General features: G+C 40.6%; 2 protein-coding genes across 4 annotated transcripts in view; one reads left to right on the forward strand and one right to left on the reverse strand.

Annotated features, from left to right (window-relative positions):
* Window positions 1–18,467, forward strand: part of CMSS1 (cms1 ribosomal small subunit homolog) — a 222,830-nt gene that overhangs the window by 133,372 nt on the left and 70,991 nt on the right. The window lies entirely within an intron of this gene.
* Window positions 1–18,467, reverse strand: part of FILIP1L (filamin A interacting protein 1 like) — a 188,009-nt gene that overhangs the window by 131,080 nt on the left and 38,462 nt on the right. The window contains exons 1-2 of one of the 2 annotated variants that reach the window (XM_074536090.1): window positions 15,457–15,473; window positions 15,074–15,310 (exon numbers count right to left, since the gene is read on the reverse strand). The gene's annotated coding sequence lies outside the window, so the exon portion shown is untranslated. Of the gene's footprint in view, window positions 1–15,073; window positions 15,311–15,456; window positions 15,474–18,467 lie in introns of those variants that run through there. The other variant, XM_026793563.2, reaches the window with a different exon arrangement.

The raw sequence follows: 18,467 nt of genomic DNA on the forward strand, positions 1-18,467 counted from the left end.
TTTTACATTGTACTGGAGGGCAGCAAGTTCCAAATTCAAACCTTTCTTTAATTTTCACCAACATGACATAAAGGGACATTGCACATAAAAGGCTGAGCCATTGCATATGGCTCCTGGTATAAAGAGTATTACAGTAACAGAAATGCCCTGGTAATAAATTTGTGTGAATGGTAACCATGTGTCTCTGAATGCCTCCTGTTTCTCATTCAAGTTAAAGGTTACTCTATCAATACTTGCCAGATATCATGCACTCTCATGTCTCTGCAATATTTTTAAGCCTTTTGATGCCTTTCAGTTTTTGACGTTATTGCATTATTTTTAAGATCCTTAAATTAGGTCATAACAAAAATATTTCTATTTATCTAATCCATTTCCCTGTCTTCAGGCTGTTTGGTGTACTGGAGCATGTAATAAACGAGTGAGATTTAAAAAGCTTCCTTCAGTGTGAGGAGAAAGTACTCTGAAAATCCCAAGTTTCCTTTAAAAACTAAAGCTTTTTCAAGTGACTACAGTGTAATGGGAGTGGCTGTGAACGATTAAACTTCCTTGCAGGGGGTAGGATTTGTAGGATGCAGAGCTAGTGAGTCACTATTTCCAATTCTTGGGGAGAAAAAAGGAGGAAAAAAGAATTTCTATAGCTGTTGATTACTGTGCTCAAAAGTGCAGTAAGTGTTGTGTTTTGTTGTGTCTCAGTTTTCCAGATGCTTTGATTCAATTCAGGTTGGAATCCAGTAGCCATCCAGTTGTCACTGCTCACAGAAAGAATTGTGCAGGTTTTTTTAAATCACACCCATTATCATCTCTTGTTAATCTTGTGTCCTGTTGGCCAAAACATGAGCACATTTCCCTTAGTGCTTGTGCCTGTTCTCTTGTATGAGGTGAGGAGCCTGCTTAGGTGGGGGAGAGCTAAGAGTAATTCCCTCCTCACTTTTGCTCCAAGCTGCTGAGGGACGATGGTATTCACAGCTTGAAATCCAGGAACAAGTTTTTTCAGGCACTGCTTTTGTCCTGAAGTTCCTGCCCTTGCCCTTACTATTCAGCTTACACCTTTTGCTACCAGTTAGGTTGCTCTGCCTTCCCCTTCAAGTTGCTTTTATTCAACACAATGGGAAGAGCTCCTACTCAAAGATGTCCTTAGGAGGCCGTGACCCAATGCAGCATTTTGTCTGGATCCTGCTTATTTTGAGATAAGCAGAGCTTTTCTCAAACAAGGCCTGACTGTACTCAACATCTATTAAAAGCACCCTCGAGTTTAAAAACAAAAAAGGTCTTCTGGAATCACGTAGTCTTCTGAAATGTCTCAGAACTATTCAAGTGCTGGCAGCCAGCATAAAGGCTTTGCCTGATCCTAATCTCCAGAATGCAGCAGGCATCATTGCCTGGCTATTTTCAGCTGATTCTGTGTACTGCACATCTAAAACTAGAACAAAACTGTCACTGCTCTGCTTTGCTTTCCAACCCCAACTGCTGCACTGGCCCTGGTTTGTTTTTTTTTTCCCTCTTTAGATATTTAGAATTAAATCAGGCCCTTCAACCCAATGTGGGTTTTTTTAAGGTTGCAATGTTCTTTGAGCTTGGAGAAGAGTAACATTTCTGTTGGCTGGCATTTGATTCCTGTACTTCCTGATCTTTGAATCAAATAAGCAGCTGCTTCAATCAGATATTTATTGATATTCATAATTCCCATATACCCATCAGTTTTTCAGAACAAACCTGAGTGTGTTCTGGAAGCTTTTTGTGGGATTTTATCCCAGACTTGGTCTCCCATGGGCTGCACAGGTTCATATTGTCACTTGTCTCTGTCTCCCTTCAGCTGGGGTCCTCCATCCCACATTTATGTTTCCTGCTTTGCTTTTTTTACTGTTCCAAACTCTAAACCTTGTCAGTCTTTACTTTTATTTGTACTTTCATTGCTTGGTGATGAGTTGTCACTAGTTGTTGCTTGTCCTATGGCTGTTGTCATCCCTAGGAGCAAGCTGACTACCCTGACTCTGCTGGTGGGATACAGCACTATAGATTTTTCTTTGTTTCACTCTGAAAAAACAAAACCTAAAAAAAATAACTAAGGTCTATAAAACTTCCTTCTAGAGGAGAAGCAAAGGTCCCAATAGTTGGGCTGTCATTTATGCCAGAAGCAGAATACCTAGTCCTTTAGTTATGTTTTTTTTTGGTCTGGCACATGATAAGTGATGGAACCTCTTTACTATGTGAGTAGAAAAAGAGGAGAAAAGTCTATTGTAATTTTTTTTATTTCTAAGGAAAAATTGGTAAAGGTGCAAGAACACAGGGGATAAACACAGAAATCCTTGAGCACAAGAGAAAGAAAATTTCTAGCTTACAATACACAGCTCAGTGAAACTGGACATGGAAGCACAGAAAAAATGAGGAAATGTATGCTGGGAGATTTTGAGACAAGCTGAGAAAATGTATGTGAGGACATAATATTTACTAATAATGCATGTTTTATGTATGTGCATATCTAAATATAGACACCAAATAATAGTGATATATTAAATAAAATTTTAAAGGTTGAAGTTTATAATGCAGTTGTAGAAAACAGAATGAATGGCATGTGATTGGAACTGCCTGTCTCAAGGATCTCTATCTCACCCTATCCTCCTCTCATACATCAGTGTTTGGCAGAAACTGGGAGGGACAAAGAGAATGATGTATTTGGTGGGCAGGATTCTGAAAAGCTGAATTTGATGATTTAAGTAATATATTGTGACAAAAGCAGTTGACCTGTCCACATAGTCTTCCCTTAATTCAGCCCTTGTATTTCTCTAAAAATATTATTTTGTTGAATTTAGGTGCAGATTTGGTCTCATATCTTTTTTATATAAACCCACAGAGTAAAGACATTCTAGGACTGATGTTTGATGTACCTGGTTCAAGATTAGAACTTGTAACATCACTAAAATAGGATTTTATGGCTTTCCTACTATAACTGCATTTAAGTGCTTTTAAAAGATTTTTTTTAATTGGACATGATAATATTTGAGGCAGTATTTTGGCTAATTGTTTACCTCTGCATTTAGAAAATTGTTAAAATTAATGCTGTTTTTGTTATGTAACTTTATAAGCCACATATGCCCTATAGTCTCTTCTCTAATTAGGAAACAATTAAAATCACAAAAACTCTACTTCTTGACACCAAATTCTAATTACTTTAGCCTTGAATTGTACTGTAGTACCTCAGGGGAATGCTAACGGGACATTTTGATCCCTCTAAAAGCTTCTATGAATGCCTGTGTAGGAGCAGAAAATAAATATTCTTCCAGTCTAAATGACTGCAGAGTTAAACTGCAAGGACTGCTCCTGACCTCAGTTGCCTCATTTATAACATTCCACAGTGTGGAGTTGTCACAAGGTAGAACAGCACAAAAGTTGACTAATACTCTTTTAGACCCCATAAAAGAAAATAATAGAATGTCTAACTTACATAATTGAATAGATTTCTAAAATACTCAGGTTTGGAGACTGAATTCCTATGCAGACCAAGCTTTTACATTGGGAAAGAAGGCTCACCAATATATTTCATATTTGCCTATGCATCACAATATTCACAGAATGGTTTTTTAATTCACTTCAGTTCAACATTTTAATTATATGTTAAAACACAAACACCTATGAACCCAAATAATTCTCATCATGAATTGCTGGTTTTTGGGTTTTTTGCTTTTTAAATGATGGAAACTGCCTGGAGTCCTGAGACAATAGAAAGTTTCAAGACTTCATGTACAAAAGTCATGGAGGAAATACTGGAGTATGCCCTAAGGCTGATTATTTCATTCCCTCCCTTTCTTCCTCACAGAACAGATGTATCTCAGACCGTGGTCTGAGCATCTCTTGAAGAATTGCTTGTGCTTCTAATATAGGGTTTGCCTTTTTGTTAAGGTGCATGGGTTGGACAGGAGTTGAGGGTGAAATTGAGGTCATGGTTCAGCCTTCTACCAGCTCTGTTCATCCTTCCATCAGTTTTGTCTTCCAATAGCTCTGAGGATGTCCAAGCTATGTAATAGCTTAGAGTGGGGTGAAGTGTTCATTAAAATGTTGCTCATGCCCAAAAGCCTTAGGCAGCCTGACTGTTCAATTCTCTCCAGGCTTCCATGGCACAAGTTGTATCTCTATTGTGTGAGGATCTTCAGTTCTCCTGTCTATATCTAATACTCTTTCCTCTTAAAAATCTTCAGCTGGATTTGATCTCTTCTCAGTCTTAAGATAGATTGGATTTACATAGACTACAAGCAGAGCAAAAATCAGTACTGGCTGAGCATATTGTTTTAGTTTGTAGGGCAGATGGGATGCGAACTCTATTTTATACACAGTCATCATTTACCCAAATGTGAAGGTCCACATACTCAATTCCTGACTTTATTAAAGCACTTGGACATGGTAAGACATTAATCAGGGCCTTCATATAAATATGGCTATTTCATGGCTTTGTTGGAGTTAATGTCCATCCTGAATTTGTTGAAGTAGTTACTGTTATGAAAAAATTTGGTCTTGTGCTTGAGTTGAAGCTGGACAAGCTCCAGTGAGTGGCTTTTCATGCACCCAAACCCACAGTGTTGGGCATCATGTAGCTGCTTGGAGAACTGAGAGAACAGACAGAAGAGATGACTTTAGGACTCAAGTTCTTTGATCCAGAATTCATTATGGTACTAATTTGACTTCAAATCACAATCCTGTCTTCTTGTTATGTGGATATAAATTTTACCCTACTAAAAATAGGGGTTGCAGTAGCTATTATAAGGATTTTGGGTTGGAGGCCTGAGTTCTAATTTGTTTCTGACTGACAAATTAGAAAATCAGTGAATGATTTTGTAGCTCAGGGTTGCTGTTTTCCTTGTTTTCAGCAACTCCAGAATCCTTTGCAGCCAAAACTGCTGTTATCAAACTCCAAGGACTGAATCCAGGAGATGTAGTTTCCAAATTCTTCCCAACTGGAAGCTGTTTCCAAACAACTCACATAGGAATGGAGGGTCTCACTTATCCCCCACAGCATTAAGTTCCCCATACTCCTACACCACATTTTTGCTACTTTGAGAGAGTCACTCTCATCAGATCGATTACTACCAAGGTTGGTATATGAGCTAATAAACTGCTTTATGTTCTGTAGTCACAGCTGGGCTGCTCCCATACCTGACCCTCAGTGTGTCTAGACATGTCTTTGGAGCTGTGTCACTTGCCCACATGCAATAGGAGCTCTGCATTCTCTTCCCTTGTGCTTGGAACCGTCTTCAGCTTTTTCCTCCTTTCCAGCATCTCCAATTACATTCATATGAGGACAAAATTCTGTCATTTCATCCTGCATGCTTTCTCAGTATTGGCTGTCAGATAAATAGAGTGTGCTTCCTGTTCATTTGTTGTCTTAGACATTGATTTTGCCTGTTTTAGAGGACTTTAAGGTTTGGCAAGGCTAATGTTATAGTGACAGTTGTGTTCTTTCACCAAGTTCTTCCTCTCAGCTTGACTGCTTTTCTGTTCCAGGGGAGAGCAATAACCAATTTTCCTTTTTTGCTTTCACTGCTCAGCTTGATGCTAATCTGCCAGCATTTCTTCCTTTGATATCTTATTGTCTGCCCAGCCTCAGTCTTGCTTCCTTTATTCTGACAGCTGCTCCAGACTTGCCTTCTTTTATGTCCTTCACATATTTGTTTGTGTGTCATCTTTGTTGGTGCCTTTGATGTTTGGCATGACCTCACTGAGATCTCTGTTTGAAGGAACTTGCCCTCGTAGTGGCCCAGAAGGCACCAAAGAAGCAAATGAAGGGGAGGAATCATCTGGAACCGATGAGTTAATGGGCTTGTTATCAGCAAATAGTTCTAGGTCTTATCCCTTTTCCACTGTATGGGACAGAGTGGCATTATTTCATCCTACACCTTGTACTCTCTGTCTGCATCTGCACTGTCAAGAGAGATCAGATGACAAAATGGACTGGGACTCGTAACTGAATGTTTTCTTTGCTTTAAGCAGCTGGGAGATTTTTTTTCTTCGTTAGGTTACAATCTTGTTTTTACGGATAAACATACTTGAGATGCCTTTCACTCTCCCTTTGTAAGATGCAAGTATTTTTTTCCCAAAATAGGAGGTACTCAATTTTAAAACACTGCATTTCTAGACCAATTGTGGTGATTTCATCCTGGAATCATAGGGGGGTCCAAAATTATATTTTACCCAGTGAGGTTAGGATATGCATCCTTTCACTGTGGTGTTTTAAAGAACTTACAGGCAGACTTCTGCATACAATTCAGCATTTCATAATTATATTGTATTGAATTTAGACTATTTGATCAAGAAATGGGATTATGAATAAACTGGTGGAGTAACTGTATAGCCAGCTGCTTTGAAGTAGTGCTCAGTCATTTAATTTCACATGAATTTTTAATAATGATTTCACTCTGTTGTATTAAATTCCACTTGGTGTGGATTCTTAGACCTTTGTGGTCTCTTGGTGACAGAAGGATTTTGAGACATTAAACTGTTTACTTTCTGAACTTTCATTTGCTTTGCACTTTATTCCTTTTTTATAATTAAATGGTTGTTTAATATCTGAGGTTGAGACTGAAAGCAGTTCTTTTTCATCTGCTTCTCACCAGCACAGTTGAAGTTTCCCAAAAGAAAAGACATAAGATCTGAATACTCTAAACTATGCCAATTAGTGTACTTTTTCTTGGTGATAAATAGCACCCTGGAAAGTATCAGTTAATTCAGTCTTAAATCTTTAAGAGTTAATTTTGACAGGGTTCTGTAAATGTAGAAAGTTCAACAGAGTAACCAGAGAAAGGTTCCTAATGAAATCCTGTCTTTGCTGGTGAAAATGTCTGTCTAGTTTTAATAAAAGCTTGATTGCACTGCATTCATGAGGATTTCTGCAAGTTGGCCCTGATGACATATAAACTTTAAATTAGGCATAGTCAATAAAAGGCCACCTAATATGGTTTCAGACTTTGAGAGGTTCCCCTCTAATTGCCCCAGCTAGTTAGTCTGTTTTCTAACCATTTTGGCATCTGCATGTGCTGAAAAAAATAATCCTGGAAAAGATGGAGCTTGTACAGCTTGTAATGATGTGAAGTGACCTGACAGAGACCTCCCTCCTGCTGCCTCCTTATTTAGTGGCCTTGCACAAGTGATGAGACAACAGCCTTCTCCCAGCAGCTGTTTTCTAAATTTGGTCTGACAAATGGTATCATAAAGGTGGCAGGTGAGGTTAAGAGATCTGATCAGAACACACTGATTTAACAGCCACCAAAAGGTACAAAAGGATATAAGGAAAAACAATCAAGTGCTGTCTCTTTATCATTGTATCAGTTTTCTCTGCGTGGTCCCTTGTGAAAGCTTTTACTGATGGCTTTCAGCTATGTATCATTATAATACCTCCAATAAGCATTACATAATAGGAAAAATATGCTACACTGAGCAGTGAAACTGGTGTTAGCCAGTTCTGTGGCCCATATCAAAATGCTCTCACTAGTATTCCCTGTAACAGCGCTTCCTCAGATGAAATGGACTACAGCATATCATCAAGTAAGAGTTCATACATCCACTTTAATGTTTTTTGCATATTTCTCTTACAAGTAATGACTGTGACTACTCAAGAGAAAAAGAATGCATTTTTTCTCTCTATAATATCCAGACAATTTCCAAGCATATTCTCTGCCATTGCTGTGTTTGCATGGCTAAGTAGGCAAACACTCTGTGTGTTTGTTCTTTCAGGCACTGAGCAAGGGGAGAAAACACAGTGATGACAAAACCACAAGAATTAACCAGAAAAACTGGGTAGACAGTACCACTTGACTGATTTTTATTGTTGGTTCTCTTACTGAGGGTTAAATAGATTACAAGTTGCCTCCTATTAATGGTGTGGTTTATAGGAAGAAATTTGCAGAATAAGTGTATCTGAAGTGCTCTGACTAGAGTAACAAATCCATATTTCAGAAGCATTTCAGATGTTAGAAGCTTTGAAAAGGATCTTCCCTCTTTACTCTAGAGTCATGCATCAGTATATACTTGGGCTGGAAATTCAAAGATGTCTTTGGAAAGTCAGGAATTCAGGTGCTTATCTGAAATTAAGCTCCTGAACTCAAGTTCTGTCATAAAATTATCTTTAACTATTTGAATTCTCCTTACATTAAAACATTGTGTTCTTTAAGGTGCTAACTGAAAAAGTGTCTCAGGTACCTTTATTTGGAGGTTTATTTCCTGTGTTTGCTTACCAGCATTAAAGCACAGAAGTTACTTTCTGCATGGGATTGAAATGTTGCAAGCTCTTTACAGGTTACAGATTTTCTGTTGTCATCTTGAAGAGTTTTGAAGACTGTTATTACAGGTAGGTGGGATATATGTAGGCTTAGACATCTTTTGTCATAAAGCTTCAGTATAAAAAGTACACTGAAAAACTAATATGTTCCAAAGATGTTGAGTTATAAAAGGCACATGCCTCTATGTATGATGATAGTTTTGGCCAAAAGCAACATAATGTAATAAGTATTAATGTAATGGATGATTAGGTTTGTCACATTAATGACACAATGAATTCTAGCACACAGGCATTATAAAGGGGAAGGTGACTGATGGCAGTGGAATGGACAGATGGACTTTGAAATGCTTGCAGTGACAGCTGGAGAGGACCATTTTTGGTCATGATTTTATTTTTCATTTAAATTTTAGATAATTATTTGAGAGTCACTTGACCCCACAAAAAATTATGAAGTGTCTAAACTTTTGGAGGATGCAGAAAGGCATTATTCAGTAGCTACAAACAGGGTCCCTCAGGCACTCAGGACCTGAAGAAAAGTTGACAGTTGTACCTGTAGCCATGCATGGTGTTCACACAGTGTGGAAATTATTTATTTCAGCTGGCTGAGAAGGTCAGCATCTGCACAGTGCTCAAGGGTCATCACCTTGTGAGCATCAGCAGGCACCCATCCTCATGTTTAGGCCTTGCTCTGCTCCTGCCAGGCAGAGGGGTGGGAAGGGCAGCCCATGGGCCACCAGTGTCTGCTATAAACATTTATGTCTGCTTCAGCCTGCACATGGGGAAACAGGACATGACAGAAGCCCAGCAACAATCTTGTTTACCCAGTCAGCATGTTTAAAGATATAAATATTTTTATTCTTTTTCTTTTGGATATTTGTCAAGAGCGTTTTGGGTTCAGTGGGAAATTTATAGTGTAATGTTTGGTAGCAGTTGTATATTTTGAGGATGGTGCCATGAGAAATGGGATGCCCATACCTTGTTTGAATGATCTTTCTAGGTGTTACTGCCATGCTCCACACCATGGAATGCAAGTGCTTCCCAAGCCCTCCAACCTGCAGAGGCAAGGGCAGGGTAGGCACTGTCCTTATGTTCCTTAGGGAGGGAAGGTAGAGGCCTTTTGCTCTGTACCATGGAAGTTTTCCCTGGTACAGCAGGGTTTTTGTTGCCTGGGTTCTGAGGTAGAGTTCTTCAACTACCTTAAAAGTTGTTGGCAAAGTGACGTTTAAGAAAATTGCCTCATGTAGTGTACTGGGGGATGACACAGTATTAATGTGTTGGCCTAAATGTCAAATCCTACGGTGGACTAGGGTAATAGCTATGTAAGAAATTCAGCAGCCAGTGTTGTTAAGTGCCATTGTCCAGGGCACACTGAGGGGCCGGTCAAGATCTTCTGAGAGCTGCTCTGCTAAACACAGTTCAAATTTGAACAGGCCTTGTTCCAGAGGGCTTGTGGGCAGTATTAATGGAAGGAAAAGTGTGGGGAATACAGAAGTAAAAGCAACTGTGCTATGCATGTGAAATCAGATTAATGTTATGGTTTTTGTTGTGCAGAAATAGCACAACAAAAGGAGGGAAGGCAAGAAGGAAAGGCTGTTTTAATGAAGAGGAAGAAAACCAGAGAGAATGAAGGCACAACAGAAAGAGCCAAGTTAATGGAGCCAAGAATAAAATAAGGTGCAAAGGTTAGAGGAGGCGGAGAAACACCATGTTTAAGTAAGGAATAAGGATAAGCATAATGCTTGTACTACTCTGTAGATTTTAAAGAGTGCATCTTGACCTGCACTCCTCCAATATTTTCTTCTGAAATGTTCTATTGGAAAAGATGGATGCTGAACTGTCCAAAGGACAAGTAGCACCTGCTGAAAGTAGTTGTGCCCATTTGATGAAAGCTTGAGCTTTGGCATACCTAGTCACTGCATCGATCTACAAGCAGCTTTCCTTTTTCTTTCCAATTTCAAGTCCTTCACAATCAGAATTCCTATACTGCAATTACACTTTTATAAGAAAGCTGCAGACCTCATATCTTGTCTGTGTAAGAAGAATTATATCCTCATAACTTGGCTGTAAGAAGAATTGGATCCTTCCCTAGATACCAGTTTCACTGAGACTGGAAACCAACAACTGTCCTACAGTCTGTCCCAGGTCTAGCTCCCCTCACCCCTGGCTTTGGAGTCCAGCCCTTCACAGCTTTCTGCCTCTTCTGGGTTAACTTGATCTTTCCATAGGATAGGTCTCAAACTCTCTAGGTCCCTATGTGCCTCCAAAGAAGCTCCACCCTAGGCCTGCATCTCTTCTTCCCAACTTATACCACCCTAAGGTATATCTCAAGAAGCAGCTTTAGGTCTTTATTGTCTGCTGAATGAAGGATTCCCTTCAGTAGTCAAAAAGCAGAAACCTGAGGGACAAAAGTTGATACGGACTTTGGACTTAGAAACAGTTGAATGTTTTTCTGTGTGTTCCTGGCACTGTTGCCTCCTACATGGGATGCTCAGAGAGCCTCCATTGTATATGAGTAGTTTGAAGGTGTGCCTGTAAGTATTTGCAAGGAATAGAGAAGGTAAGTTGTGAAAACCTGATGGCCAGTAGTATTGATAAGGGTGGGTGAATCTCAGGAAGAAATTTAAGGCTTTCATCCTGGTCCTGCCTCCCATTTTGGTACTCAGAGTTTAAAAAGTTAGTTAAATTAAGGTATTTTGGTATCCTTTTTTTTTTTCTTTATGTAAGTTGTGCTGCTTCTGTTAATATACTGGAAGGAGCGCCTGCACAGCCTGTGTCCCGTTCTCCCACAGCTATATGTCAGTTGGATAACACCACCATAACAGGCCACTTCAGCCTCCCAACAGTTGTCCTTGCCATTCTGTTGCACAAAATGATGTTTTTCACCCTTCATCAGAGGTGGAGACGTGCGTGTTGCAGCACCGCAGTAAATAGTAAGACAGTTTGTTTTCTTAACCTTTGTCTATCTGTATTTCAAAACTCACAATTTATCTAGTAACTTCATCAGGAGGTTGGGATGTTTCTGAGGCAGTGTAAGCAGAGACACCACATAGCAGAGTTTGTTGGGAGAGCATGACTAATGGGTATAAGAAGATCCACCATGGCTGTGGTTTTAACTCTCAGATTTCCAGTAGGAACTTTGTGAACAGAAAGCTGCCATCACCTTCCAGGCTGTGTCCTTCCCCTTGGTGTGCTGGGACCTCTCTGACACAGGGCTCAGCACACACCCCACTATGTCCTTTTCCAGCCAGCTCCTGGTTTTCCTCCCTCAGTCCTGTGCCTGCTTCAGCTCAGGTGCTTCTGTCCCACAGTGACAGACACAGCAGAGAGCTGCAGTGCAGGTGTGTAACTGGAGATACTTGTTAAATCTTTGCAAAGGAGCAAACTGCACATTTGAAATATGAAAGTGAGCGTTATAATGGGTGCTATGCCAGAATGCATTTTTACTTTTGCTTTTAATACTCCCAAATGGATTTAGTAATGTTTCTTTTCTAGTTTTATTTTGGTGGTTCTTTTTTTACCTTGTCTGTGCTACATTACTGTATTCTATGAATGTGTAAGTTCAGCCTACAAAGCTGAACATGTACACATTGTAGCAGTGGGAGAGTTGAGGTTTTTTGATTTGGATGTGTGTGTTTGGGTTTAAGGTATCCAGTCTTCTGGTCTTTAAGACATTTGGGATGGGATTCTTTCTTCTTGCTGTTCTGTTCAGCAAGTTGACAGTCTGATGTTGATTAGGAGTTTTAGGTGCAACAGGAGTACAGCTAACAAGAAAAGAATGAGTTGGTGTGTATTTCTGTGCTGTGCTGCTCCCTACTGAATTGTCTGACTACCAAATACATTAAGGAGTTAACAACTGAGAGTTGTTCCCCTGGAGGGATGCTGATGGAGCCCGGTGGTTTTACAGCTGAAGAGCAGGGGTTTACAACAAGCTGTACCAGCCTAAGAAGCTTCTCTCTGTATTCTTACCATAAATTGTTATTAAAATTACCATAAATTATCATAAATTATCATAAATTAGTTATGCTAAGGTGATACTCAGCAAAAGACTGCTAGCAGTGAGCACAGCAGTGTCTTTAGGTGGTTAATGTCAGGGTAAAGAGAAGGAAAGGTGATTTTCCAATATGTGCATGTTCCAGGAGCACTTTCTGTGCAGGAAACAACCCCATGGTCATAGTTAACTGTCAGTAATTTACCATATTTGGATTCCCAAAACAAAATGCAATGTTTAGTTGGGCTTTGAAGGGCAAACAGTTCCTTATGGAGCTTAATTGCTTTGTTTACATGTAGCTAGTTACTTATCACGTGGCAAGAACAATAGACTGAGTGCCTTGCTTAACCCATGATCAGAATGAGATAAAACAGCAAAGACAGCGAGGCTGTATTTCTTAAACAGACCACGGGTCAGATGCGGCTTCCTTGGCTGGCTGTCTCCTAGAAAACCTGCTGCCTGGCATAGCCTTTGCTTCCACAGCAGCTGTGTGATTTTGCAGTACGTCCTCACTGTCTGATCTTCAGCTAAAAGCAAGTGGTGTTTCTTGAGTCTCTATTTCACGTGGCCCAGGCACCTTCCTGAGAGCTGTGTGACTCACTGACCATTCCCGGCACAGTGCCTGCAGTGAGCATCAGACCATCATCACACCAGGCTTTGACCTCACGTTACCCCAGAGCTTAACCTGCACCGTGCCCGGTTTGCAACAGAGGCAGCTGGGTTTCCTCCTCCCTGTATGGAGGCAGGGTGTGAGCCTTGATTTCCCAACCAGCCACACCTGTCCTGTGGGATGAGGTGAAAAATGGAGTTGTCTTAGTTAAGGCAGATCTCTGCCAGTCACTCATGCCTGCTACTGACAGGAGGCCTTTGAGCAAGGCTGCTCCAGCCATGCCAGAACACCTTTCTTGTTGTCACGCAGTCCTGCAGCCACAGGCAGCACCCGTGATCCAGAGTGACACGAGTGTGTGACCCAACAACGTGCTCTCCCTGCCCAGAGGTTGAGAAGTTCATTGTCAGGTCTGCCAGATTCATAGAGACAAAAGAAAGTTTTTGGTTGGGACTGCAGCTCTCACACCCTCAAGGAGTCCCTTGTGTCTTGGGGGAACGTTGGGGCTCACACCAGGTCTCCCTGCATAACTGAGTTTTCCTGAGCTCTGAGCACAGAGGACATTCCAGAGATTTTTATCTGTTTGCTTCTCCATTTCACTGGTGGCTTTCCCCCTCATAACATCTAAATTAAAAGTCAGAAAGTTTGCTGAGAAAGACTCCTAGTTTGTTCCTCAGGTAGTTTCTTTTGGCAGAAGGGAATTCTCCATTACACCTGCTTGTACCAAAGAAGTAAGGTAGATGTTCTCCATTAATTTACCAGAAGTTAAGTAAGCTTCAGCCATCCCTGCAGACTGGAGAGCAAGTTTCTAGCATCTCTTATTTTGTAAATCTGTGTGCAGCTGGGAATGAGAATGTGCACAGAAAGATTGAGTGTGGGAGAGCACCAGCAAACCAAAAGACTTCTTTTTCCATAAGTGAACTATTAACTGGCAGAGTTATGTGCTCAAGTCTTAGGTACAGTTTACAGTTGTCACTTGCACTTGAAGGGGTGTAAATGGAGGCTGATAATCTTTATAGCAGTCATCTCCACAGCTGTTCCTCTTCCCTCTGTAGGCAATCTCTCACTTGCAGAAATATTTCCAATTTTTGTATGTTTGTGGTACAGAGGAACAAAATCATGCAAATGACAAAGCCACAATGACAGTGGTATTCTAAAGAATATGACAAATTATCATTACCTTCCCAGGCCTTTAGACTATGAAAATAAACTTTAAAAGTCTGCTGAAGATTTAAGCAGTAAGAGCCCCTTCCCTTCCACCACCACCTAAATATATTAGCTGCTTCTAGGGCTAGAGGCCTCTTACTGCCACTTGTTTTGAGCTTATACAAGCATTTACAGCTACCATATAAATTGAAATGTTAGCATGTCTGCTCTTGCCTTGTCATTCTTCTGTTTGTGTAACACAGAGCCCAGTAGTCATCACAAAGAAACAGAAAGCCTTTGGAAACATGTCCTTGAGGAGGAAGACTCCACATAAGGATCAATCATATTCCTCACAAGAATTCAACATCTGAGTCAGGGATTCCCAGAGACTAACCTGAAAGATGCGAAGCATGTGACCCTCAGGAAAATTTTCAAATTGTGGCTTTTCTGCACTGTCCTGCTGATTATTTTTCATTTTTAACTTTTTTGATCATGCAGCACCTAGCCAGATGTCCCACCCATTAGGTTGCCCTTCATGAACAAAACTCAGGAAACTCCTGAGTTCATCGTCCAAGAAAACCTTTTTTTTGGAATACAGACTGAAAAAGATAATCTGTTTTGTCAAGTGTTTCCACACCTCTGTAAACATGCAGTCTCCTCTTCTGGATGATCTCATGCATATATTCATCAAAGTTCTTACTTTGCTTTGAGACCACATTTGCAGCAAAACACTAGTATATGTAATATATAAAGGTTTTGGGTGAGATCCAGTACAAGCATCTCATGATGAAATCATTCTTTGTGTTATTTAACAGCTACCTGGTGTCTGATCCAGATAAACTGGTCACAGCTTAAGCTTCCTTAGACACCCAAGTGAATGGCACATGTGAGCCTTGGATTTTACATGAATGTAGAGCAAGGAGCACACAGATTATAATTCGTATCTCACATTTTCAAGCACATTCCTCCTCCATTTTTGACAGTGGATTGTTGATAGAGTGACAGCTGTTAAACAGGTATTAATTCATCAGTGCTCCTTACCAAAGAAACCTTGTCTGGAAACTCTTACCTCTCTCACTGGAAGTAGAGAGAAGGAAAATTGGAAGTCTCTGGCTGAAGGAAAACCATTTGGTACTACAGAAGTTAAGTGAAGATCAGCTAACCTGCTGGAGCATCACAGGCTGGAAACCTGAATGTTCTGGCAGATGCCGTCATGTTGGCAATGGCGCAGGTGGCAGTCCTGCAAAGTCCTCATGGTCTTTATCACGTAGTAGGAAGTGGCATTGCTGCCCTGCATGCAAACATCCTAAAAAAAAGTGGAATAGATAAATAAATAAACGGCAGAAATAAATTCTTGGACACAGGTGATACAGGAGTGTTGCAGTGCTAGGTCACAATACGAGTACTGTAGAAGAAGTTATCGGTGTTGCCAGTGACAGATGTAATACCTACCAATGTTTGTGTCTTACAAAACAAGAACTCCAACATCAAACCCAGCAGCCTTACAGACTCCTTGCTTTTCAGCTTTCAAAGCTCTTCTGGAGAGTTTTTGCAAATGGATGGTCTAAAACCAAGGCTGATTAAGTACCTGCTCTGCCTCCTGTCACCTTGGAAACAGGGAACGCCAACTGTGAAAGCAGTCTGAAGGATCCAGGATAGAAATTCAGATGTTCATGTACAATAGACTTTTCCCCCTTTTTTATTGCTCAGAACAATGTAAGAGTCCACAGCAAGGTCTGCATTTCCAGCTATGTGCACAGTGTAACAAGTACATTGAGGCAGCTCATGGCTGGCAGCACTTCATGGAAAATGCTGCCTTAGAACTAGGAGTGCCCATGTCTCTACTGCTGAGAGTAGGGGAAAAAGTTACTTTCACACTCCATAATGCAGAGGATGCACCCACGCAGTTTTAGCTCCTTATTTATTGTAGCCAGTTTATTGTGGGCCATGGTAACTATCTATGCTGTATGTCTGTTCTTGCTTGCATTTCTGGGAGATAATGAGATTGTGTAGTGGTTATATTGACAGCAGGGTTTCTTTTCCAAATCCCTTTGCTTCTGTTCTGTTCTTCATACAGCCCACTGAAATAATCTCCGTCTGTATTGCAGAGTTCTTCCAAGAGATTTTTCTTTTTCATTGGGTACGTCCATAAAAAACAAGGAATTCTACCTTGCAGTTTTGTTCCCTCAAAACTTCAGTCTACATCCACCCATTTAAGTCGTCTTACTTTTGTCCCTGATCTGTCTTAATATCTTCAGGCAACCAAGAAACTGGCCTTTCATCTGCCTTGAACTCTTGAGAATTGCTCAACAGTTGCACAAAATTGTTTTTCCTCCTCCTGCTGTGAAGATAGTACCAAATTAGGAGTGTGTTATGGGCCAGGCTTTTCCCAGTTGCCAGGGGCTCTGATCTCTTAACTGAAAGATGGAGAGATGTTCCTTGCTGTGCTTGACATGGAGGCCTCAAAGTCCTTTGCTGCTTTAGGCATTTTAGGGTTTTCAGTTTCTTACAGGGACTTTATTTCCCAGCTTTCCTGACACTTAACTGTTTGTGGCCAAGTAAAAATTATGGGGTGTGCACAGCCAAAGAGTACAGTACTCCTAAAAGATAGCAGAAAGAAATTAAGCTAACATTAGGGCTGATTTTCTTGCTCCTTTGTCAGAGGCCATTATGGACTTAACAGTCTATGATAAGTAAAATGTTACCCTTCTAATCCTGTTTTCTCACTAAATTTCAAGAGGAATGCCAGAATTACCACCTTGGGTTTGGGGGTTATAGTCTCAACACTAGTGATTACAATAAACTAGGATCCTCCAGATCACTGCTTGATGTCCTCTTATCCTGGAAATTAAATTTTGCTGATTTAAATGTCTGCATCCGTTGTCTTTCCAAAATGCACAGCTTGGTTTTAAAGATAAATGCTTGCCATTTTGAGACAGGCTGTGTGCTAGGTTTAAGTTCACTTAGCAAAGCTTTTTTATTGGAGTGGCTCATGTAACTTGTTAACATGCAAGAAATTATTGAGCTTTCACTTCCCCCACTCCCATTTCCTGTTTGGATGTTGAAAGGAAGCCCTGATTGCTAATTTGTGATTAGCCAGCAACCCAGAGTGAACTTAATCCTGTGGGTTTGTGTGGTGCTTGCCTATGCAGCTACAGCCTCACTCAGGAGTGGGATTGCTGCAGTTCACGTTTCATGGGGAGAGCTGTAAACAATCTGCTCTTCTTTCCATGTATTCATGGCCTGCCTTCTGAGAACAGAATTAAGGCCTGGCCTGCCAGAGCTTGGGAGGTGACACTAAAACGTTGGATGCTGCAGTAGAGAAGGGACACATGAGGGTGTTTTTCCAGTCTTGCTTGCCCAGGAGGTGGCACTGTGAAATAGTGGGATTTTTACCTGCAGCGTTTGTCGTCTCACCCCCTGTGATTATTTGAGACGTGACAGAAGAGTGAAGTTCTTTAGTTCAGTAAAAACAGAGTGATTTGTACTTCTTTTAGGATGCCTCAATGCTCTCCTGTGGGAAACACGTGGTGCTATCTGCTTTGCACTGCTGCATTAGGGAGCTGACCTTCACACCTACTCTTGTGCAGCCAGGATCAGAACTGGGTTTGTGGGTGAGACTGTGTGGCCACAAAAGAAGTGATGATGTCTTTAGAGCAGCTTGACTTCAGAGGCTGTTGTGCAAGTCTCCCTTGATATTTCCCAGACCTACTGACAAAGCAGCCAAGATGAAGAGCTATATACATGTAGTATGTGCTAGAAAACTAGAAAGCTTTGAGGAGTCTCTGTGGGATCTCTCTGTCCTGCATTGTGCTATGCTCCTGTTAGAGTGCTGGTATCTCTGGTTTAGTGCTCATATATAACTCACACAGAGCTTTTTAAAGGGATCCCTGACCCCACCTGCAAGTGCCTGACCTGCCTTGTGCTGCCAAATGCAGGCCAACACAGCTGAGATAAATCAAGAAAATCTTCCAGGTCTTTCATTATTATAATGGTGATAAGATGAGACCATTTTCATTTCTCTCTCCAATAAAAGCCTGAGATTAGGAGCACATATGGATCTGTAGGTAGTTCTAATCTTGGAATGGGTATAATACTTTACAAAATCTTAGGCAAGCTTATTAACCTGCTTATTTTATTTCTCAGAAAGGTGAAAAGGGGTAATGCATTCATAACACAAGAAAAACAGGAACATATTTGTAACACAATGTAACAAATATGTTCACAATATAGCTTCAAGCTAGAAATGTTACGGGAATGTGAAACACTTGTTATTATTAATCAAATATTAAGTGGCCTATACATCTATAACAAAGGCCTCTTAGCAAACACATCCTTTAAAATAGCCTGACCCTTTCCACTTTTTCAGAGACATTAATAGTTTCCTGGCTCAGTGTTTTAGGAAATGTCGTCATAGTCTGGAGGAACCAATAAAAACATAAGTCACCTATTTTGTCTGATCA

Source organism: Zonotrichia albicollis, chromosome 2 (assembly GCF_047830755.1).
Source record: "Zonotrichia albicollis isolate bZonAlb1 chromosome 2, bZonAlb1.hap1, whole genome shotgun sequence".
Lineage (NCBI taxonomy): Eukaryota > Metazoa > Chordata > Aves > Passeriformes > Passerellidae > Zonotrichia > Zonotrichia albicollis.